Source organism: Struthio camelus, chromosome Z (assembly GCF_040807025.1).
Source record: "Struthio camelus isolate bStrCam1 chromosome Z, bStrCam1.hap1, whole genome shotgun sequence".
NCBI classification, from domain to species: domain Eukaryota; kingdom Metazoa; phylum Chordata; class Aves; order Struthioniformes; family Struthionidae; genus Struthio; species Struthio camelus.
In genome coordinates, this window is record NC_090982.1 from 42,819,625 (window position 1) to 42,845,348 (window position 25,724).

The 25,724-nt window shown below is 40.4% G+C and overlaps 1 protein-coding gene across 1 annotated transcript in view; it reads left to right on the top strand.

Annotated features, from left to right (window-relative positions):
• Positions 1-219: 219 nt before the first annotated feature.
• LOC104150539 (semaphorin-6A) overlaps positions 220-25,724 on the top strand; it is a 377,711-nt gene continuing 352,206 nt past the window's right edge. Inside the window, exons 1-2 of the mRNA XM_068927183.1 lie at positions 220-360; positions 1,467-1,606. The gene's annotated coding sequence lies outside the window, so the exon portion shown is untranslated. The remainder of the gene's footprint in view (positions 361-1,466; positions 1,607-25,724) is intronic.

The following is a 25,724-nucleotide window of genomic DNA, read 5'->3' on the forward strand; positions in this document are numbered from 1 at the left end:
GTGCTAGAATTTCAAATCAATAGTTGAAATGACAGTAGAAAATAAAGAAAGACATTTGGAAGAGATCCAGGAGTTGTCAGGTAAATGTCAATCTATGATACTGTAAACATTAGATCTGCCAAAAAAAGAATGCACTGATTACATCAGCTTTGAGAGGTAAAAAGGACCGCTGAATATACCCATTGCAAACGCCATTGTATTTGCATTTATTCAGGCAACACTGCGGCTTGAACCGAACCTGGTGCCTGCACATACCCACCCAGGCACATACGTGTTCCACGTGTCACTGAAGAGCAAACATATAGCATATAACCATATCTTCCAATCAAAAGAAATGCCCACATAAACTGAAACCAAGAGGTAAGTAATCTCTTATTCTAGAAAGCAATCCAATGAATAGAGAAGTGAAGATATTTTATTATATCCTTACCATAAGATTGGATATATTGGCAGTTTAATTATGACTACGTGCATACAGAACAAAGATATTTTTTCCTAGTTTTCACATATGCATAATAAACACTTTTTTATCAGAACAGTAGGTCAAACATAGGTTGGTTAGTTGCTTGAGAAAGGTCAGATAAGGAGAAGCTGATAAAGCTTCCTGTAAACTGATAAGTATTAATAGGTCTTTTTCATCGTACTTTTTTAAACAGTTGTTGTACAATTCTTTATCTGGTCTCCAAAAGAAACACACTATGACCCACTACACAGTCTGAGAACTTTCCATAAGGGGAAAAATACATAGTAGCTATATTTTCCTCTAGAAATCTGAATCTGAGTGTTTGTTATTATGGCAAGCTATTGTTCACTATCAGCTAATTAGAAGCTGAGAATAAGTATTTTTCCAGGCTGTTTGTATTTATTTTATAGACAGTGGTTACAATGTTACTGTATTACTCTAAACATTGTGAACTTTGGGTTTCATGAGAAATGTATAGATAAGCAATCAAGAATAAATGAATAAGTTAGGATAGAACTAATTATTTTTCACTGCATCCTACATATAGCTCAGTTGATAAGGCTCGGTTATGATATGCAGCAGCCCTATTCCAGTCCTTTGTTAAAAGAACTGTTTGGTAACCAACTGAACCATTTTAAACTTATTTTTGTTATATGATTTAGTCATGGAAATATGATGCCCCTTTTTATTGTGCCATCACAGCATCTCATGCCACTATAATCTAACACAGACGATATCACTGCAGTAAAAGAAGTATGTGACGGAGAGAATAAGGCATTTTTGTTTTGAGCTATTGTATTAGAAAAGAAACTCTCATCATCAGAGTAGTGGCGTTATGTGAAAGCATAATACTTCTGTGATGATCAGTCTGTTGTTCATGGCATACCGTAATGCCAACTTTTGGTGGGGGTGGGGGGGGGGGGGAAAGGGACGCATACTGTCCTCTGATGGGATCATCTCAGGAAACTCTGTAACGCTGCCTGCTCTCTCCATCACTCTGCAGGACACGAGCCCGTTCTGCCATGCGCGCAGCCCTCTCACGCAGATAGGATCCACCGCTGAAACGCGAGTGCCTGTGACAAACTACATCTCTTGCGGGCACTTCCACTGACTTCTGCTGCACCATTGATAGCACTTCCTCGTGTAAGTAAAGGCTATAGGGTCAAACTCATACAGTGTAAGTCTTCTCTGCAGCTGGTGAGCATGGCCTCAGGATGAATTACGAGAACGAAAATATAACCCTTGGTTGAATGATCAGGGAGTGCTTTGAGGTCCGATTTACTTAGGAAATACTGCACTTAACTACTTTTGGTAACTTAAATTGTTTGATGGATATCTCCACACACAATCCCCACCCCACCCCACACACGCACACAACCACTTTTGCTTATCTGATGATTTAAAAGAAAGGTCAAATGTTCACTCTTTCCTTGGAAGGAAATGTGAATTGTTTATGCTTGAGAGAGGGAGAAGGGGAGGGGGTAACCTACAAATTCTCATTGCTCCATTTGATTCAGCTAAGAGAAATGTTTTTGACTGGGGCAGCAGAAATACCCAGTTGAAGCATGGAAAAAAAAATCAATTCTCTAGAGGGCGAATTCATGCAAAAACAACATAAAAGGATGAACCATTTGTGTGAGGGGAATCAATATTCACATGCAAATGAAGTCCCTGAAGTTTATGAAGCAGTCCCATGCTTAAATGGCTCTGGAATAATCACGTGAAGGTTCAGCTCTAGTTTATTCTGCCACAGGGAGTTCTGAAAGCTTTTTTTCCCCCTGCATTTTTTATGATTAAAGGGTATGAGGAAAGGACAGCAAGGGAAAAAGGGGGGCTTTGGGATCACTTATATATGAAAACATGTTTTACCCCAGAATGAGGAGTCTTGTGCAATAAAACTCAAGGTTTTGCTTAACGTTTTGCACCTGCAATTTCAAAAAATCTCTTTCATGTTCTGCTAATATGTATTAGACTTAAGTCAGTAGACGGATGTAGATCAATAGTCAAGGGAAATTATAAAGGCTTTTTCAAGGACTTTTGAAAAAGGTTTCTCTGGAGCTTTGGACTCATGTTATTTCACAACAGCAGCTTATGTACAAGAAGTGTGTCTTTTGTTTTGAAAAGAAAAATTAAAAAGGAACCTAGTATAATGTATGCAGCACATTGAAAAAAGATACACTATTTGCATAGTCCTGTTTTTCTTTTGTTTTTTATTCTTTGTTTTTGGTTTAAATTTATGAGCGGAAAGGGAGGAAAACTTGTACCTTCAAAGGCAAAAGCTTATAATGGTGCCTTTCATCTCTAGAGCAGTTAGCTGGAGGGCAGCACAAAATGTTTAGTCTAAAGATGAGTTTAAATGGCTATATCTAAAATATATACATTGCTGAGTGAACTTCACTGCATAAGATATTTTGCTTTCCCATTAAAAAAAATCCTGCTTTCATAAGGATCTTTATGAATCTGCCTAATCATAAAAGAAGCACATTTCTATTCCTTTACTGAGAGGCATTAGAATTTTCAGCAGATAAGAAAGTAAGTGTTCACTTTAAAGCAGCTGGTTTAACCATTAAAATTAAATTTTAAGGTCCCAATCCAGCAACCACTGAAAGTAATGGGGTTTCAAAATTGACTTCAGAGCGGGGAGACACAAGCTTAGAAACCTAAAAAAAAAATACTTGAAACATTAAGGAGTTAATGTCTGTTTCAGAGAGTTAAAAGCTCAAGGAGATGATCAGATCAGCTAGTCTGACCTCCTGAAAAGCTGTCCCTGTGACTCTGCCAACATGGATCTTCTGCGCCAGGTTGTTTCCTCTGTCATTCAGCCATCCATACTGCTGGAAGAGAAGACTTCCTTTTCTTAGGCATTCCTGTTTGGAACAAGGAATGTGTGAGACAGATGTGAAATCGAAAGTGAATGATTCTGATAGAAAGAACTGAGGCATTAAGGTGATCATCCGATGTTTGCAAGCGTGCTCAGGCTTCATGCTAGGAGCCAAATTAAATAGGTCACTGTCTCACTGAGTATGGTTTAATGCTGGTGGAGAGATCACTACAGCATAAGTTTCTAATTAGTAAGCAGGGAGTCTCCAGCTCCTAAAGTTTACATTATTTTACTGAAAAATACTCAGTTTTTCTCAGTCATATCTCCACTGAGTGTCTCCAGGCAAACTTCTAATAATAATTCTGCAATTCATGCCCTTCCACTTGGAACACTGGGTGGATATCCTGGATATTTTTATGTGCATTATACAAGCCGCATCTCTTTTTCTTTTTTTATTTCCCACATGGAGCTGATATATACAATATTAAAAGCTGTTCGTGTTCACATTACACTCAGAATTTTAATGAGTAAAAGATAAATTCCAGATGATGCTGTAAAGCTAGGCAGGTATTTCCTAAGATAGAGGGGGCTTCTCAGTTTATTTCTTAAGTTAGGCAGATATTTTTCAACACTTCCCAGAAACACCATTTACCTACAGAAATACCATCGTGCTTTGTTTTCATTAATTTCTGCAGAGCCAGGTTTAGAGCCCTTCAGTTCCCTCCTGGATGAATCTGCTTTCATAGCAAACGTGGCGAAACTTTGTTGAGAAGCCGGGGCCTACAATTCTTAGCTGTCAGGTAGCTCAACCTGGGTATGCTGAGGAGTCATAGAGATGAATTGTCCCTTCTTTTATTCGCATATCATTTTAAATACTTGTGTACATTTTGAATCTATCTGACTGAATTCCTCACAGCACAGTAAGCAGTCTTAACTTGTTTCTACTAACCATAACGGGTACGCTTCCAAGATGATCACTCAGCTTGAGAGTGTGTCTGCATGTAAGAAGTATGGCAGGTAACCCAATCTGGCCTCAAGGATGTGTTTTAGCCTGCTCTTCAAAAATAGCATTACACTCTTGAAATACAGTGTAACATACATAGCCAAGAATTAATTGACAGTCATTATCCCAGGAGAAAGATAGCACAGCAGAGGGGCTCAGTTACTCTGGAGAAACGCTCACTGAGTGATATGTGCTGGTGTTTTCCACGTGGGAACACCCCATCCCTTGAATTCATGTCTCATTTAACCCTGTGGAGTCAAGCTTAGAATATGGATTTTGCAGTAAATCAAGTGCTAAGTGGATCTTTTCAAACTCTGTAATACTGCTTTTGGTCGTCTGGAATAGCCCTTCTAGGGATCCCATCACAGCGCAGAAATTGCAAGCTAATTGAGTGCAATAAGGAACATAAGGGAAATAAATACCCATATATTGTAGTAGTTGTTTCAGCAAGGTAAAATTTTCATTATATTGCAGTTCCTGCTCTAGGACTACTTTTTCATTTTGCATTACACAATCACTGAGTGAAAAAGTCCACAAACTGTCTCTGGAGCAGACATTAGTAAGTAGTACTCCTTTTTTCCAGAGAACGCCCTAACCTCTGGTTACACAGCCATTTATTTTTGTGGTTCCTTTCTGGCTACATGAACTTTACACTCCTTTCTACATAACTCGCAGAAGACAGGAGGAGACTTTCTCTACCTTCTTCCCAGCCCAGCCTAGAAGTGTTGGGAAAGGAATTCTTTCAAAAGGATGTGGGTTTGAACCACCGACCTCAGATTAAACCAACTGCCTGGAAAAATGTCATGGCCCCTAGGTTACTACATGAAAAAGTGTGCACCACATCTCTTTCTCTAGCAGTCATTATTCGAAAGAAATAAATTCTTCTGTTTAAGAGAAAATCCTGGAAGTTCTGGATCGTGAGCAGACGGAGGAGTTCCTTGCAACCTTTTGGCAGGTACCTGCAATTGAAAAAGGATGAGATTATAGCCACAGTCACATCTTTATCTTTAGTTTTTCATATTAGCTAAGTTGAGGTGTTTTCCCCCTCACCATGTAGGGCAACAAGCCTGAGGTGCCTGCCTCATTCTGTGGATGACAGGGGGCTTAGATACAGGTCACCTCACTGTCTCAGTGCACTCTGGGGGCCAGACACTGCATATGCCTTTCTCCTTTGTTGGATGTGGCTCTGAAGAATCTTTGATGTATTATCTTTACATAAGTGAGGCACTTTTAAAACTGGCACTCCTTAAGCAAAACTCTTCTAAAGATGCAGCCATTTTCACATGCGTAAATTCATGGAGTAGGTAAGCAAGCCCTGAGGAGTCTGAAGTTTGGCAAACTTCTTGTGCCAACAGAGTTTGGTTTTGATTTTGCCTTTCTTTTAATTTTAGTGCATGCAATTTCCACACAGTCTGCTGTATGAAAAGAATAGCAGACCTTGCATTAGGGATAGCCATGTTCTGTAGCGTTAGGCTAACAGACGCGGGTGTCAAATAGAGATACAGATCTTTCCAAAGTGCTAGGTGGATGTAGTTTCCTCATTCATCATGCTCTCTTCTTGCCCCTCAAAACTCTGTTATGGAGGGGATCTGCTCCCAGATGTATTTGCTGTTGCACGCTTACATAGCACAACTGCTGTTCACCTTGCTCTAGATCTGACATGTTATGCTATTTTTCATTAGTACTTCTGTTTTTGTTTACTCTTCACCTTCACAGTTTTTCCCTGAGCATGAATTAATAACTCCTCAAACGGAACCTCTGAACCTAAAGTAGACCCAGAACTTAAAATTTAAGTACAAAATATTACCTGCTTTTCCTATTACATGTATATGGATAATTTATAGTAATTACTGACCTCTAAAACAGAAGATTTTTTATGTTTATGGAAAGAAGCAGCTTCTGCCTCAATCTGTTTCTTGTCTGAGTCACCTTGGTTAACCAAAGCATTTGATCCCTTGAATTGCTTCAGATCTCAGAGGGTTCCTTCAGTAAATAATATAGTACAGTGTATATTCTGTAGCCTTGATAGGATCTATATTAAAATCGTAGTATACCAAATAGTCCTTTAGCTTCTACATCTTCTGTGTATCTTATTTGTAAAAATAAATTGTCCTCATAACACTGAGTCAAAATAGCTATTAATCCCTTTATTATCCTTTTGCCAAAACCAAGGTGTTTCTAAAATGCTTTATGGGTAAACCCTGTACTATGCCTATCTTCAGGATGCATTAACAAACTCCACAGGATGGAAGGAGGTAGCTGGTACAGGAAAAAGAAGGCTACAGCTGTGAAAGATGAGTCTGTAGTTCAAATGAGATTATATTTGGTTTTAGTTCTGACTGTCTAATGATAGCTATAAAGTCAATATTGACACAGTGTGCAGACTTGAAAACTAGTGTGAGCTCATGTGTAGCTAAAGAATCATTAAAATATTCTCAATTAAAATGAATAGATCCTGTTCCCCTGTGAATTTCAGTGGGATTTCGTGAAGCTACTGAATAAATCTACTAACTGCTCGAACAAAATGGAATAATATTAGTAAGAGGGTTGAATATGAATACTAGACACTTATAAAAAATGGAACGCGCATTTTCTAGTTAAAAGCAGAAAAAGTAATGCCTGTCATTAACTGAATACAAGAAGATAACTTTATAATAAACATTCCTCTTCTTTTTTAAAACAATAAGCACATAAACCCATAAACTCAAACCTGACTTTCTCTGTCTTGCCACTATACTAATTCTGTTAGGGAACAGAGTTTTGTTTGGCCTCAAATAACACACCTAATCATTTCATGGATGTATCTCTTTGATTAATGACCTTTGGTATGACTACCTTTTAAAAGAGATGAGCCATCCAAAATCCTTGAATAGCTACAGAAACTCCAGATTCCAATCTAGAGACTTTTTCTGTAATGAGAACATTCAGCATTGCAAGCTACCTCTCTGCCATGCAATATTGCTAAATTAGGAAAATGGGCTCTATTTTCTAAACTCACCTAATGAAATTTGCTCATTTTTCCTGTGATCACTAATAGTCCCGAGTAGGCACAAGTTTGTTTCTCAGCTTTATCAGGCAGTGAAGAAACTCATCAAATTTGAAGGGTAGTTTTAAGTGAAACACAATCTTTTTTTAAAAAATAAAGCCTGGAAATTAGCTAAAGACAACCTACTATTAGAGAACCAGTCTGCAGGCATTAAAGAGTAGTTGTCCTCTACATTTATTTTTCACTCATGAATGACTGCCTCATGGTAAAGAATTAGCATAATGTATACCAATGATTTGCTGCCAGGATGTATAAAGAGAACTGTACTCTAACATAAATTTTTAAAAAGTTCTAAAGACTGCATTTTTATCAGCTTATTTACCTTCACTTACATTTGGTGCTGCAAAGCCATATTAATTGAGTTACGTAAATGGCCAAGGGAAAGTACTCCTTAAGCTCTGGAACAGCACCTACTTATCTGTCTGAACTGAAATGTCCTCAACTTGTCCACCTCAGTTGTTATGGCTGTTTTCTGATTTTTCACAGCTTATTCTTAACACTTGGCTAGCCAGAGCTCTAGAACAGAGCGCAGGATTTCCATGTGTTACCTGGGTGAACTTGGTCAGCCCCTCTGCCAAACAGATTCATTTGATTTGTCTTTTTACTTGACCTTTTGACTTGCAGTCATCTGCATTCTGTTCATGCTTTATTTCATTTTCTTTTACTGGAGAGCACTTTGGAATGTTTGTCATGAAAAGAGCTACATAAATATTAATGTATTGATAGTGTTATGGCTTTTCAAGCCTATTTTTCATTTCATGGGTTTTAAGAGCTACAAAATTTACTGACTGTACTGAAAATATAGGTATAATGGACTTTCTGAAATGCCCTGAATGAGATAAAATATATGAATTATTAATCCCATGGAAATCAGTGCTGTCTTGCTTATATACAAAATTTTCTGTGCCAATCTGCGATGTTTTTCTCTTTCTAACACTGTGGTAAAGTTTGTGATGAATACACTTTATGTGTCTAGTTTGTAAGAAAGCATATGCTCCTAATTACATCCTAAAAATAGTGATATGAATTCATTTTATGTGTATAGTGTTGTTGTCAAGATGCACTTTGAACCTGCTAGAACTGTAGGAAACATGGAGGGAGCCAATTCGTATGGGACTGTGTTTCTTGCAGGCAGTGCGAGCAGGCACCCTCCACCACAGAAGGGCAGCTTCAGACTCCAGCTGAGGCAAGTGGAGAACACTTCAGGGATGCCTTGACTCAGTTTATTCCACACCCTTTATTTTCCATGACCCATCTTTTCTTTGGGGTGGATATTCTGCCATCTGGGCTCAACAGCTAAGTTATAAGCTATGAGGCTCATTTATCACACTATGGGAGGGAAGCTGTCAGAATCGGTAAATCTGCAGCAGAGCATCTAATACGGATTAATGAAAACAAATGGAGCTCAAGGTAAAGGCTCCTCTCAAATCTTAACTCATCCAGCTGTTTTCAAAATCACAAATGCTTAAGAGCACTGAATCTTACATAGTCTCTATAAAGCAGTGGCCAGATTCAACTGAACCAGATGGAGAATACATTAAGTCTGGCCTGTTGCCCTTACTTCTGATTTGCATCAGTTGTCGAGTTTGTATGAGCTGAGATAAGTTTTCCTATTAAACACAGGACTCTAAATGTTAACGTTCCATGCTGAAGAAAGGCCTGGAAGGTGTTGAAGGGTTTTTTTTTTTCCGCTGGTTCAGCTGTAGTCAATTATAACCAGCTTCGCCTAGCTCAGTGTCTCTGGTGTCTCCACCCCTGCTCATGGCTCTAGTGCGTGATGCAGTATCTTCTAGGGACACTGTCCTGCTACGAGCCCTGGGCTCCATTTCTTGCATTCATGTGTCTGACCCAGGTGTAAGATACCCAGCATGGTCCTGTGTGCTTCTGCAGGAGCAACGGACCCATACATAATATTCTTCCTTTCACACGCTATTGCATACTCTAATAGCTCAAAAGCATAGTGAATTCTTTTGGGAAACCTGCACGCTGCAAACTAAGTAACCACAGTGCAAGTAAATACTAAGTAGGTTGTATTTGAAGAGAGTCTACAGCTGTTTAACGTGCATAGTCCCATCCATCATTAGAACTTGAGTTTGTTGACCTTCGGAGCATAGATCAAGCTTCATCTACTAACTCGAAAAATTGCCAGAGTGGGGCTGGGATGAGTGTGAGCGCGAGTGTCTATTTATATTTTAATCTCTAAACATGCACTCAGAATTTGTTAGATAAGTGCGTTTTAGAAATCAATCAATAAATCAGTATCTCAGACTCACTTCAAGGGCAGCATGTATACCTCCCTCTGAATCACGGTTAGACCGCATTGCACATAACCTAAGACAAACAGCAAGAAGTAGTACAGCAGGATGTCTAAGAAGCAGAACTATACCATTTCTTCTTAACTTTCCTCTGTTTTTTTAAATGAAAAAATAATGCTAGAGAGATAATAAACCTGGAAAAATCTGCAGATATTTTGTATATTTAAAATGCACAACATCTTTACTTGCACAGAATGATGTAACTGGGTGGGTCAGTGAAATCTATCTTGTTTTTTTCCACTGTTATGCTGGTCTTCTTGCTATCATGCTCAAAGCTGGAAGCCAGTTACAGCTTGGCTTTCAAGCTGTCCTTTTATCACGACTGGATTTCTGTTCCTTCTAGCAAAAAATTTGGGTGGCTATTTACGTTGTTGAATTAGTGTGTTCCATGTTTTTTGTCTGAAGGTTATTTATGGAAAACACTTTGAGAACTCAAGCTATTCAGCTTTAAATTACAGATGTTTTGACTACATTTAGAGCATGTGCAAAAAATTACAAGTGGTGGTCAGCAGAGTACTTGCCTTCTAATGTATTTCAAAAAAGAATATTTTAAAGTTTTGTTTACTGAACGGATTGCGGTGAGTGGAATGTATGCTTTACGGTGAGAAACACAGGAAAGATACCTGGCTACAGAGACCTGTATGGGGGTTCTTTTGTATGGAAGGTGCTAGAAAAACTGCCTTTCACTTTGAGTTTTTACTTCCTGAGTAGACAGGCAGGAAACATGAAGAAAAGCATTTGTACTTTGCCTTAAGACAGATGTCTTTTTAGCAATCTTAAACAAGCCTCAAATGCCTAGACCGGAGTTTGAAGCGTTTTGTGGGTTAATTTGGTACCTAACCTGCAAACTGAAGGTGAATCAAGTCACGGATGTACCCTGGATCTGTTTAATGGTACTGAAACACGTTCCCAGATATCCCAATTTGAAGACTATAATATGACTTTTCACTGTGAAATTTGTTCAGGAAGTATATCGCAGTTTCTTTTCTGTTTCTTATGTCAGCATTCAGACAATTAATAATGTGTTTTGAAGCTGAACAAGACCAGACTTTTCTGGGTAAAGTTTTCTGCCAAATTTTTATGAACTTTCTAATTGATATTATTAGCAGACTTTTTCCTGAAGTTGGTTTCTAAGTGTTGATGAGCTTTTTTATGCTTTCTCTTTGAACTTTTAGTGGGAATAGAGTTCAAGTTGCTATATTAATATTTCAGTGGCTTGCTTGCCACATGCAATAATTTTCTCCCACAGTCCTAGGCCTTGGTAAACTCCAGCACCCTTTCTCTGTGACCTGGCAGGAAGAAAGAGCATACAGGTCTTTCTTCTCAAAATTGGAATCAACTTGCCCCTCCTTACTTTTTGGAACAGAACAAAACAAATTTACGTGTATTACGAAGGGAAACATTTTGTCATCAACCAAAACTGTGGATGAATACTGAATTCAGGTCATGAGTACACACCACTAACATGGTGCGTATTTTTTAAAAAAGTAATCTTTAGATGACAGTGACACTAGACACACTATACAAGGCTATTTTAGCCGTTATATACAGCACTGCAAAATTCATGAAGAAGAAAGGTGAATTCAATCTGGTATGCATGCAGCAGAGATCTATCAGATGAACAGAGATTCCTTCAAACAGGACAAGTATAGTATGTTTTAGACTAGTAAAACACAGACCGAACGAACATGAGACTTTATGACTACCCTATGTCAGTCGCCCGCCCCGAAGTCCAGACTTTGCTCAGTTGTCCAAATCAAGGACTTGTCTAGAGCTGGCCGCAGCACCCTCTCTGGCCTAGATTTCGCTCACATGGAAACCAATGGGTAGAAAGAAAGGAGAGAGAGAAAACAGCGTGCGTGTCCGAATTTAGGATGTGCCTGAGACTTGCAGCGGACCTGGTAGATGGAAAGCATTTCTGGGTCCCATGGTACAGCTACGTCCAATGAGTATATTGTAATAGGAGAGACATACAAAAGAAAAAACGTTTTTTAAGCTGAAGCATACGGCTGGAATGAGATCTGATGGGTTTCAACTGACCCCGAGCTTATTTTGGCGGAGAATTCGGAGGCTTTGAATCATCGTAACAATGAAGCTGAGAAAGCTTGGAAATAGGGGTAATAGCAGAGAGAAAACAGAAAGCGGATGCAGTTCATCCGGTACTCCTGTGTGCGATAGGAGGCAGCTGGGGCCTGTTGCTTGGGAGGTCTCCTGAAGTCTCAGGCTCCCTCCTCTCACACGTGCAGATCCAGCAGGTTAATTGCAGGGAAAAGAAAATTAGGCAATCATTACCAGAGATACGGTGAAAAGGGGAAGCGCAGCGGAGGAGGTCATCCCTGTCCGTGCATTAATTTAATTACAGTGAAGAATTTAAGAGTGGTTTTGTAGAGCAGGGCACGAGATTAGGTGAACAATCACCTGGGAGTCTCTGCAGCTGGAGAGAGGACGAGGAGAATCTCCAATAAGGAGAAGGCCTCGTGTTAAAGGGGAGTAAAAAAAAACTGTAACCGCCACCATCTTGTTGAACACAGCGCAGTCTTTCCATTCGCAAAAGCAGAGGTGGCCGGGTGGACTTGGGAGGTGAGCAGCCCGCCTGCCACCACGGCCAGCAATACCCTATTTAACGGCCAGGCGGCGGCGGCGCCTCCCGCCCTCACGAAATGGCGGCGGCGGCGGCGGGGCTTGGTCAGCAGTAACGGCCGGTGGCGCCGCTGCGGAGCGCCGAGCCCCGCGGCAGGTCAGTGCCGCCGGCCGAGCGGGTCGCCGGCGGCCTGGGCCTGGGGGGGGCCCCGCCGGGTTTCTTCCAGCAGGAGGCACGGTTAAGCAGGTTTGCCGCAGGCTGGGATAGCTGCGGTGGGCGGGGGTGAGGCGGGGGGGGAGTCCCGAAACGTCCAGCTCGAAGCTGGGAGGCGGGAGGGCCCCGGTGTCAAGGTGGCGGGGTTGGCTTTCAGCTCCTGCCAGGCGTGGGCCGCTCGCCGCAAACCGGGCGCGCAGCTCGGCTTGGTTTTTTTTGATCGCGCAGCGCAAAACTTGCGAGCGCTCGGGTTTGAAGCGCTGGAAGGATGACGGCAGGAGGTGTTGCGGTCTTCCGAAGTTGTGGGTGGGCAACTGCAAATTTATTTATTGCTCTGAGGAGGAAAGAGTGGTGTTTGTATACATACATACATATATACACACATAAATGCATATATATAAAAAATAAAGGGCTTGAAGGCTTGAATAGTATGGCCGCAGGTCTAAGAGACTGGCAGACAGCTCTCCAGATGCATTTGCGGGGTGTATAGTCCTGGCAGAAGTACCCGCAAGGAACGCCTGCCTTCTCTGTGCCTTCTCGCGCCTGTTTGATCCGGACCCCTCATTCAAAGGAGGCCTGGTCCCAAGCTCCCTAATCTGGGCAAAACTCTGATGCCCCTCTTGCGAGCTGTGTCTGAATAAGGATGAGTTGGCTGAAGGGCTGTTGTTGTTTTATCCCAGATAAAAATAAAAGGACGGGGACCTGAGCTGTAACGTGGACCGCTTGTGTTTAGGAGGGCGACGCTAGCGCGTGTAGCACGTGAAAGGGAGATTTCTTTTTTTCCCCCCGGTACTCCGAGGGCTTGTACGGCGTACCGCTGACGAGCGCTCTCTTACAGTCCTGCGTGGCAGTTTACGAACGCGTCTGTGATAGCAGTTGACGTTCTGCTACACCCCGCAATGTGATAGATGCGGTATCTATAAAGAAGGAAAACTTATTTAGAAGGCCTCTCAGCAGTGTTTTCCAGTCATTTTGTATCAAACCACATTTGAGAGAATTGGTAAAGTCTGGTTTCTTACTTGGTTCACATCCTTCCTTTCCACCTCCCATGGTGCCTCTGACCGCATGTATTTCTGCCCGCTCTGGTGGTCTTGTCGTTGCTGCCTCAAACTCGGCTCCAGCAGCATTCGGTTCAGCAGGGATAATTTTTTTTTCCTAGCATCTTTTTGTAATTGTCTTGTAACTTACTGGATGAGAAATGCTTGCTCTGAACACAGATAAAGGAAGATGTACAAAGACTGTATGCAGTGTATAAATGTGAATAAAGTGAATTGGCAGTCTCTTCTTGATCTTTCAAAATAAGGTATCCAATTAAAAAAGGGGTGAAATCTTCACAGTCTTACCTTTTCCTCCAATCCTGAAAGGTGCAGAGAGCAATTTCAACCTCATCTGGACTGCTGGAGGGCAGCATTTGATCCTGGGAAATGTAACTTTGGAGAAGAAGAAAGAATTGGGGGGGGGGGGGGATTAATGTGAGTAATAAGCATGGCAAATGGAGGGAAATATTACTGAGTAACTGCAGAAGAGGAGCAGGGTAGAAAAGTGAGGACCTTTTTAAAAAAACAAAAAGGGGGGGAGGAGGTGCAAATCCATAAACAGAACCAGAGATGGGAGATTCTACTGATGGCAAAAGATAGTGAAAGCCGATCTATTGTGCATAGAGGGGGATTTATCTGAACTGTTCTGCTATGTCCTCGACCGTTTATCATGCCAGTTGCTTTGTAAAAAGAATTGGGAAGATACTGGAATCTCTCTCATTTGTCTCCATGAATTGCACCAAACCAGGGAGTGCAGAAATATGGCCTAGTGCCTTTTGCTGAAGGGTTTTCCACTGGAGGTGATCTAGGGGAGAAGTAACTGTTGTGAGAATGACGTTTTCCCTGAAATGTTGTTTTCTGTGGAAAAGGCTTTGCTCAGAATTCTTTACTGGGCATCTATGGACAGCCTATATTAGGCATCCCAAAACCAACCCCTCTCCCTCTCCCAGGAAGAAGAGTTCTCCTGTTTTGACGAAATGTTTGTTACTTATCTGTTCTTGCAGGATAGGCTCATGAAAGCTGTGAATGCTGGCTTGGAGTTCTCATCACTCACTAATTAAGAAAATGCCTGCAACTGGAGCATTTTCATTGCATTAGGAAAGGCACTCCAGGGTTGCAAGCTGCACCCTAATCTCGCATAAGAGGCGGGTAGGGTTGAGTGTCTGCCTTAAGAGTGTAAGAAATGATGCCTGGGGTGATTTGCAGGGATTTTTGAACTTAAATTGATGAAAAGGTGCTGGATAATCATTGAGTTGTTGGTAGAAAGAAGTACAGGATGCTGTTTTTTTTCAAACACCTGTTTTTTACACCCTAATATGTAGTCTGTTTCTGAAGTGTAAGGAACAGGGTTCAGCAGCAACTGATACATTATACGACCATGTGGACACTATATTTGTTGACCTTGTGATTGGCCTAGAAACAGGTTCTTATGTCAATCTCTGTATATTATTGCATGAGTAATGAAGGGTTGAGCCTGTATTTTCAGGAAAGTGTTTGCTTTGTGTAGGTTCGTGTACTGCTTGTGTGCTGTCCTTGTTAAAATCAGAGTATGGAGAAGAGTTGGGACGTAAGTGGTGGGTATATAACACAGTGGGTTCTGGGCTATGGAGAGATGCTCGTAAATGAACTCTAGGAAATCACTTGAAACTAACACAGCCTAAGTATACTTGAAAATACAAGATAATTTGGCATACTCAAAACTGAACGGTAAGATCTACCTTTATTCCTCTGCCTTTTGGCTAAAGCCTTTTTGTACTGCACTTCCTGGGGAGACAGCACAGAAATATAACTGTAGCGTCTGCTCTTGGTTGAGCTGGACCACGTAATGCGTTCCTGATGCAGCACAGAGACTTTTAGGATTGAGGCCAAGATAATTACATGGTGTAATTTTGCCTTTCAAGAGCTGCTCTCAGCTCTTAAGAAGAAGGGGGGGTAGGAAGGAAGGGGGGGGGGAGTCAAAGTTTGTTTTCTTTCAAAACAAACTTTATCTTACAGCAGCAGACATACAGTTCAGTGTTGGTAGCTGTGGCACAGTGGGCCCTGCAGACCTCCACAGTCTTTGATTCTCCTAAAATCACTGCATGCCAGATGTGTTTGAGAGAAGCAAAGGAGCTGTGTCACTCGGCAATCTGAAGCTGATGCCTCAGAATATTGGTAAGGCTATCAGACAGTGAAATAGCCCTCACCCGAGTTCGGTCCTTTCGTTCATCTGCTGACTGCAATTTATGGTGATTCTTTCTACTGAATTTGTCAGGGAACTCTGCAGTAATATTGAAATATTAAATGTTCTTCTGCACCGGTTAATGACCGTGGAGCATGGTGTAGAATTTTTCCATGTTGCTGTATTTTCAGCTTTTAATTCAGTTTCTTTGAAAAAGCAATACTTCTAACCTTCATGTGGAGATTTCCAGTTAAGTTTCCCTTGGAAAAAAAGATCTGCTTCTAACTATTCTGACTTAATCTTTATGGTACTTATGGTACTTGACTATGCCTTTAGGAATTCTCTATAGGGGAAGGTCTCGGAGTAAGTGAAGGCCAATTAGACTGCATTAGATTATTTTTAGAAATGCAATTTGGAAAGATGATATACGTTTTAATGGCAGAGGTATAGACCTCTGCACCGTAGCCTTTCTAAGAGGCATTGCGGATTCTAACTTCATCCTTTCAAAAACAATCTATGTCATGACCTATCAGTATTTTTATTTCCCTTTAAATATCTATTTCTGTCTGTATAAATATGTATCTATTTATACACACACATGCACACTTCCACGCTCTAGTATGGGAAGCCTTGCATTAAAAGGTGACCTTGACTTGCTCTACTCCAATGAAGTTATGTTTTTTAATACATAATAACAAATTGTATTGCTACAGGACCATGTTTTCATTAGATGTAAACTGTAGTGGCTGTATTGGATTGCCTTGACTGTTTATACAAGCTGAGGATACAAACTGTTGTAGTTAGCTGGGTATCCCATACATGGTTAGGGGTGATGTACGCTGAGGAAAATGTGCTAGAGGTTTAATGGTGCCATATTAAACCAGTCACTTTTTTATTAAAAAAAAAAAAAAAAAGGATTGGGGAAATAATATAGATCAAATGTGGGCTTGCTGGAATTGAAGAAAGCAGTGTGATGGATTGTACCGCAGGATGCGACTAGGGCATATTATAAATTGTGCTCTGAGGTTTTGAAATAAGGAAAATTTCTAAAGTGGATGATAATTGCTAAACAACTGCAGACTTACCTAATGCATCTTCCAATAAATCTACATAACGATGCAGTAGGGAAATAGATTATTCTAGATGAGTTTAATGAATTTTACAAGTGGCTGTTTTCAGGCGTGCTATAACACGAAGATATCGCAGGCTGTCTGAACAGGATGCGAGAGGGAATGTCATATTTTTTTCAATTAAAACAATATGCTTTTACTGTTGATCTGTTTAGCTCAGTAATATCTAATAAGCATACACAGTGCTCCCAGAACACCTGGCTGTCAACGTTCTGGCTTTTTTTTCTTCTGTTTAGGTTTACCTGGCTTTATTTTGTGCCTGTCTACTCTAAACTCAACAGCGATGCAGCCAACAGTGCACTGTGAAAGAATGAACTTTCTTGCAGAAATGTGTGCCTAGGGATTTTTTGAACATCATCTTCACGCTGGCTTTTATAACTTTCTGCTAGAGTGGTCCAGGCTTCTGAAGCATGAATGAGAATGAAGGGAGTATGCAGTCCTGGCTTTTTGTCGGTGTTTTGTTGTTTGAAGGCGATCTGATGCTATTCGGGACCATTGAATTACTTACTGGATTCTAGCGTATTTAGTTTTCCAAGGGCTACAGTCCCACAACAGTGACAGACACTGGCAACTCTTGGCAAATATGCAGAGCTTTAGAGCTTTATAACCCTAGTTGTGAATATCGGGGCCAGAGGTGCTAGGGTGACAGGAATCAAATCAACTTGGGTCCCAACTGTATAGTCACAAACACATGCACACGTATCCCCTACTGTGGCAGCCCAGCTTACAGTAAATAACTGCAGGTCTTTTCTACATAGCGTCTCTATGTTTTTTGTGCAGTGTTTCCTTGTCTGCAGTGTGGTGTTGCTCTGTAAAAGAATAAAGAAACGAGAGAATGCAGTAGACAGGGTTTCCATGAAGAGTGGAAAGCATGAGATATAAAAACAAGGAACGGGGAAGGATGTTACAGTGTGGTGGTACAGGTAGCAATACAAAACACAAATGATCGTATGCTTTTGTTCAAAGTGTTTTATTACTGATGTGAAGTAGTTTATATAAAGTCTTCAGTAAAACAGAAGAGCCTGTCAAATTTGTTTTGGTAGTCTGGCAGGCTTTTTGGCAAGCTTTGAAGCTGGTTTTTGTTAGAGGAAAGGTTTGAGAAGTGAATCCTGGAGACAGGGCTATGGACTGGTAGTAAGACGGTAAGAAACTTGTTCCCCCGTGTTTAAAAGAGGAAGGAGCTATTTGTTGGGGTACTTCAGATGATCTGAAAAAGAGTTACGAAGCAAATTGGCCAAGATTTAAAGATGCTCAGAAAAAACTGAATCATACTTGCAATTGCAGATTTGATAAGACGAAGCCTGCTTACCTTGGCCCCCTACTGGAAGCACAGTTAGATGAGCAGCGCAGAAGCTTTTTACTTTGAAGTGTAACCTAATACCCTGAATTATGTGTGTACGTGCCTTTGAAAGCTGCTTAAGCTTCTTAGCAGTAGGGCACTTCAAACCTAATTTCAACGGAATGAAAACAAGATGCGACTAGCAGCGTAATGCTGGCCCTCTACTAACTTCCACTGTTGGTAAAGCAAAGTTATGAAAACCAAGTTGGCAAAAGCATCCGTAACTGTCACGGGGGCCTTTCGTGACGGAGAAGTTGTCACGTTTTTCACGTCATCAGCATTGACTAGATGTCTTTACTCTAAAGTTGTTTACAAGTAGAGGCGTATGAAGTTTCTTATTTAAAGAAAAATACCATACTGACCTCAAAAACTGTTTGCTGTTTGGCTTAGCTTTGGCCAGCACTGCTAATAGTTCTTTTGAAGTAATTGCTTTTCCTCAAAAGAGCTGCTTTTTGGATAAGGCTTGCCCAGTTTTGCACGGATTGGATTTTGGATCCCCATGTTAAGTAGGAATGTGGCCTAGCACTGTTTTTATTCTAGTCTTACGTATGCTAGCCTAGTAAGGCAATTAAGAGTAGGAACCGTTTCAGGCTTTGGAGGCCATCTGAAGCTGCCTGATGCATGCTGGCTTTGGAACCCTTTCATGAATATGTTATTCCTTTGCAGAACCTGCTGCCTGCAGTGTCTGGGACAGAAACAAGAGAGTTATTACTCATTGCTAAAGAGTTTCACTCCCATTTGTAGCACGAAGTCATTATGGAGGTGCTTAGGAAGCAGCTAGGGAAGATTTTTGTCTTACAGGCATAAACCTTAAAACGAAATATCCTCCATTTATTATCTTCTTAAAATTGCTGCCATAATGCAATTATGCAAATGAGATGCTGCAATCACACTGCATATTTGTTCCATTTTTTTGAAGCATATACTTATTCCATCAGCACTATTTAAAAAAAAAAAAAGAGAGAGAGAAGAAAAAAGCAACAAAGCCATACAGCTGTATTCAAGGAATGTGAAAGGGCATGAGAAATTCCCATTGGAACCATTCCCAATACATTGCATAAATGTAAAGAAGTTTTGGGGTGTTTTTTCCACCTCCTCCTCCGTTTTCAGAGAAGGCCGTGTGTGGGGAATGAAGCATTGCAGAGGCAGTCAGCAGCACCTCTTCTCCTGATTTCTGTCTTGTTTCCCCTTTCAGACGGACCAGCTTTCTCTCTCTTCTCTCACTTTTCCACAAAGGATTTCCAGCAGCGAGCAGCTGGTGCCTCGTTTTGGCTGCTTTCCCCAGACTCTGGGGGCTTTCACTAGAAATCAATGGCTGCTTATTTTCCCCTGCACTGAGTTTTTATGTGTGGACTGACACGGCCTCAACCATACTGACCCATTCCGCTGAGCTATTTCCATTCAGATGTGCCTCTTTACAAATAGCGGAAATTAGTAGAGGGCCGGTGTCAAACTGCTTGTCACATCTTGTTTTCAGTCTGTTGAAATCAGGTTTATAGCGTCCTATTCAGAAGGCTGGACTGCTTTTGAAGGCACACAATGCATTTCAGCAGTTCCATCAGGCGATAAATGCAGAACTTCACGTTGCTATTAAAAAATAATCAAAATGATTGGTCTTTTGAATTTTCTGAAGTAACTTATTTGCTTGGAATTTGTCGTCTTAATTGCACTACGTCACTTGTTCATAGGTGTTTGTCTCCCTAAGATGTAAAATCCTTCCTAGCTGATCTGTCAGTGTTGCAGTTATATCATGTGAATAAGTTCTCCTATTGATTTAGCAGGAATGAATGAATGAATAAGTGAATGAATGAATAATCAGAGGATTGCTAGAATGGATGCACTTAGCCTAAGCTACTGGTGTTCTCTTTGGCTTCTAGGGACTTTTGTGAAATACAATTTTGTTTTGTATCTCCACCTAATGAGCAACCATGTTAGAATCTCGGTAAGGCAGAATATAGCTGAAGTTACGCTAGGTATTACGTGATACTTTAAAATGAGGGAAGAACTTCTCTGCAGCGCTTATAACCTGGAAACTTTTGTGAAAGATATGTTTTTAATGACATTTCTCATGACTATTATTCTGCAATTTGGCAATATATCATTAGCATATTACTAAGTTATCTAAGCTTGAAGGAAACCTTATCACACGTTAAGAAAGCTCTGAAACACAGACAGTAATTTTTAGCTCAACTCATTTGTAAGTCTTCACGCTTGCCAAGGACTTTATCCTTGAGGAGTGCAAATGCCTTTGGCGTTTGATGGCATTTGGTTGCCAAATAATAAAACTATTGAAATAACTATGCAAATGTGCAGTATGTGATTTTTTTTTTTTCCGCTAAATTTTAACAATATGCAGAGGTGTAGATCTCTAGATGCGAGCACTGCTCGCTATATGCAGTAAAGCAGCTGCCGCCATGTATTTGCGAGAAAGTTCTCCAGGGTTGCCCTCCAAATGCTTATTTGAATCTCAATATGTGTTTATTCAAATGCACAGTGAGCCACAACTTTTCTTTTTATTTGAGAAAGGAAAAAAAACAAAACAAAATAAAAACAAGGCGGGGAAAGACCCTATGGAAATTCGCTGCTGTAGTGGAAGGAAAATTAGTGTAAAAAAAAAAAAAAAATCAAATATTGTGTACTTCATATCGCCTAAAACGGCTGAAAATTCATCTGCAATTTTCAATACTCGTTAACTGTTAAGCTATTAAGTAGGCCTCACTGCAAGGAGTAAAGCTCTCCCTGTATACACACCCCTGAGGGGCTCCTTCCTGCTATGTGGGCTCCCCCTGGGGCAGTTGATACTCAAAACTATGGTCTGGCAGCAGATCTTAGAGCTCTTTGGCTCTGAAGACACTAGCAAGGATAGAGTTTTCATGTAAACTGAGTTCTTGCTCTCTTTACTCGTGTTTGCTTCCTTTACTCACACTGATTATCTTTGTTTCGAGTGTGTAGGCACTGCAGAAGTTGCACAGTTCGGCAAGCTGTTCACCTTTCCCAAAAGCAGCTGCTTTTGCAGGTCTGAAGGCCGAAGAGAAAAGATTACTAGAGCGAGATGCATTCTCCATTTTTACTGAATGCAGGTTAATCGTTAAGTACAATTTGGACTATTTGGCAGGTTAACTAGAAGCTAGACAATAAAAAGAAATACCACTTAGCTTAGAGGAGGTGATATAGAACTGTTTAAGTATCTTTTGAAGTCTGTTGTGATCTTATCTCTTAAGTATCATGTAACAGTGCTAGGGCCAACCTCTGTTAATCAGTGGTCTGATACATGTTTAGCAAAGCTTTTCTCAGGCTTCCCATGTATGACATTTTGATTTGTGGCCAGAATCCATCAAGATCAGTCCGTTATTTCAAGTTAACTAGGTAGAGAGCCAAGTGGTAACATTTCAGGTCTTTCAAATACAAGCCGATGTGAGTCCAGAGTTTAGTTTGAGGGCCCCCTATTTAAATCAGTTTCTTAAAATAATTTACGTTGGGGCTCAGAGAGCTCATTGTATCCCTCATGTTTTAAAGAGTGTGTTTTCTTTGAGAACTACTTTCTGTCTATAATATCAGGAAAGCCGGGTCAAATGCATTGCCGGCCTATAGGAAGATGTTTGGGCAGCCTGTAACTGCTGTTTCTTAGCTGGCCTGAGGGACAGCGGGTGGGATCCTGAACTTTTGTTCTTGTAGACTGGCATCAGAAGTGGGAATTTTACACACCAAAAAGTGACTTTAAAAAGTCAGATGACAAAACAAATGCTTCTCTTGCTGAGTTTTTTTGTTCTTTAATTTCTTTATAAAGCCATTATTTCACTTTTGCCAATGGTTGCCGAAGGCCTATAATGTCTGGATTTTGGCTTTAAAAAACTGAGCAGAATTTTCCTCTGTCCAGCGTTTTTAATAAACTTTTAAATGCTATTTATTTATCATGAAAGTGGAAAAATAGGCCAATTAGCCAAGTTTGTTTTTTTTCCCCCTCCTACGTCACCTTCAAGACCCAGAAAGATTGCACTGTATGGTCCCCAAAGGCGAATGGAGACAAATGACAGCTGAAATAATCAACAGTCAACAAATAAAACAGTGATTCAGAAACTCAGTATGCTTCTGATACTGGAAACGGACCAAACCTCAAGCCAAACAAAGGAGTTCACAGCAAGGACAAGCTGAATAGATGCACGAGGTTCAGGTGCTAGAATCCAGCGCAGTGCCAAGTCTTTTCCTCCAACGAGACAAGTTGCACTGTGCTTGGGATGTAACAGCAGGAGAGGTGTCTGTATTAAAGGACGCTAGGCGGAGTTGTACAGAGCTCACGCTTTAAGCGCGCGCCTAGCTGACTAATTGTCAGGTTAAGTGATAAGGGACCAGCCAGTTCCCCCCTCGCCACTCGCTCACAATAGTCATCAAGGTGTTTTATTTTCGCAGTCAATGTTGCCATAGCTATAACTAATATTAGCTTTTCCGTTTTCAGTTCTCCGCTTAGCAGCGAATGTGTGTGGTGGTATCCCGTGGAGTGGCAGGCGTACCTTGCAGTTTCAGCTCTGTGGCTTGGATAAAGCAAAAAGGATCCTCCCTTTGAGGACAGAGGAGGAATACCTGGAATGTTCATGGCTGGATCTGCAAACAAATGAAGGATGGATGAAGGCATGGAAATGTGACTTATGTCACAAATGCTTTGTTATATACAGATCTCATAAAATCAGTGATAATAAACTAATGATAAATCAATAGTAATAGTAAGCAATAATGATGAGCTTTAAGGGAACTGTAATTGAAACCTTCTCTGAAGTATAAAATGATTTTCCCCCCTTCCCCTTCCTGTTTGTCTGATTGTTTAGTAGTATGTTATTTCCTTCACTAGACTGAAGATAGTCTGATGAGTTAAGAGGTATTTGTGTTGTAAGAGATAGCGTTCATCCACAAGTAAAAAAAGTGAAAACGGCGAAAAGATGACTTTACATTTCCATCGCCTTCATCCTGAAATATTGTGTTTCTCCAGGTGTTAGGTGAGACTTCTGACTTCCCTTCAAGGAGCAAAGCCACTAAGTACTTGAAGCAACTGTTTTTCAGAGAACAGAACTGGTCAGAATCTGTGCTGAGTTTTTTGGTCTTGTTTTTACATCTTTTATTTAACTTGTTCACAAATAAGTGTGTTAATATCTGAAAAATGAGCTGTGCTACAGATGGCTCAATAATAGCAGGAAAATTTAATTGGGTACAGGTTTTTTGAGTCTTTTAGCAGACATGGGGTTTTTTTCCCCTCCTCTCTCTTTATGCTGTTTTTTTTCCAGCTTAATAGTGTTAGAGAGTCTTTTGATAGAATGGTAGCAAGAAGTCAGAAAAGGATCAGTGTTGTGTACTCTTCTCCTCCAAATGTAAGACATAAGTAACTGAACAAAACATTTGCTCTTTTCTAGTGAAGAACAGAAAGAATAGAATATTCAGATAGGGTAGAAACAGGCCCTGAAACAAAGGACTGAGATGCCAACTACATCATATCATCTTTTCATTTTGGCAGAGACTTTAGAGGCAAACCCTGGAAAAAATAGGAACAGCTTTCTAGCACTGCTGGAGGTAACTCTTTTCCTGGATTAAGAAGGCAAAATCTGGTCACAGACTGGTTTTAGAAGCTACGGAAAGAGTTAGACGACTGAGGTTATTTTGGCATTCTTAAGAGAAAATAAAATATAATTTTGGGTGAGATAGCAAATGAACATTTTCAAAAATTTCAGTAGTTCATTTGATTAAAATGTTTTTGGAACTGGAAGTTATTTTTCAGCATATAAATGTGTTAACTATTTAAAAATAACTAGAACCTTTTTGCTCTTTTTAAGCTGGAAAATACTTTTGAAATGAATATATGGCACCATATTTGGAAAAATAAAAAATAAGAGTTCTCCATTTTTATGGCTATTCCAAACAGCTAGCTAACTCCAAAACTTCAATTTCTTGTAGTGTTGTCAAAACTAATTTTTCACTACCAGCAGTTTGGAATTATTGCTGAAGTTTAAAAGGAATGTTCTCTCATTAGGCTTATTTATATACTTGTTAGGCTAAAAGCCAAATCATAACTTGGTCAGTCTTGGGAGAAGCCTACTAGATGCACTGTTGACATGCAGAATGTTATATGCAGTAAAAAGAATGGTGTTTTTCTTCTCACAGCAAAGGCAGTCAAATCTGTAATGTCTTATCTCGTGTGATGAAGGACAAAAGCCATCCTTAATTACTGGAGACCATGTGATGAAATGTTGACTATTCCTTTTTATCAGATGTATGTTTCGCAGCTGGTTTTGTATACAGCTAACAAAATGACTGAAATAACACTTTTAATGTGCTTATGAGCACGGATCTCGGGCAAGGGGCTATTTCACCAGCCAAGGAGGGGAAAAGCTTATTTAGGATGCCTGTTGTCCATGTAGAGCAGAGAATGCTTTGGATGGCTGCGCAGGAGTAGAGGAAGGACCAAGTGTAGGGAGCAAATCATTAAGTAGGTATGGACCGTAGAGGAAATTGTAACCAAGTTCTGTATGTTGGAATATAGAGCAACAATTTGTTGCTGGAAAAGACTTATCTACGGCTCTTATACAGCATACCTGTGTTGCTTTTTTCAGCACGAAAAGTGGTGGAACAGAAGTATTTTACCATATTTGGAAAAATCAAACAGTTCCGGAGGGCACTGGTACGCGTACTTGTGCTGCAAACAGTATGTGAAGCAGGCACTTCAAACACAACAGCAAATTGAGTGATGAGAAGTGTATCCAACCAGAATAATTGGCCCTGAAGATTGCAGTGTAAAAGAGGATGGTGAAATGCCCTTGGGTAAAAAGCGATGTAGAGTTCGTTCTCTCCAAAGAGAACTGCAAGAGTCGATACGTATTTCCATGACGCTGAAAAGTATTGCACGTTATTTCCTATAGTTATTTTCAGTAACCAGGCTGTGCAAAAGATGTAGAAGGCATGGAGTTACATTTATAATCTCTCAGCAATGAAGGATGTCAAACTTTCATGTGTGTAGAACCACTGGTTTATTCTCTTTCGAACAATCTTGCAATTCTGATCTTAGAATTAGTTGTATAGCAAGAGGGATATGCCTCAAGCAAAACATTACATCTGTTGATTGCAGTTTTATGGCAACCAGCCTCTTATATTCATGTGTATGTTAATAACAGTAGCTACCTCTTTTATAGCATTTTTCAATCGTGAATCTTGCAGCCCTTTGCTTTCTAAAAGAATAGGACTTTCAGAGCATCTGGACTAGGACTTGGAGCTTGTGGATATGCTCCGTACTTTGTGCGTGCATGCAGTGGACATGTCCACGCTTACTTTGAGATTAGAAACCTTTCTTCACGAGGGCCATTCTTAATTCTGTGTCATCATTTAATGGGATATCGTATGTGCTGCTGACCTACCTGATGGAAGGTCTGGTTATATTGCAGGTAATGATGCGTGATGTATCTTACGATTTCATTCCAGAATAACTTTTTAATAGTAATAAAAACCCTGCTTTGGAGGGGGAGAGGAAAACATTTGCTACCTCTGTTTGTTTTTTTGCCCCAGTGCCACAGGGATTCTCCTATAATTTCTATAATTTTTTCGTACAGATGTAGAAGTGCATAGTGTCAGAAGAAAGACT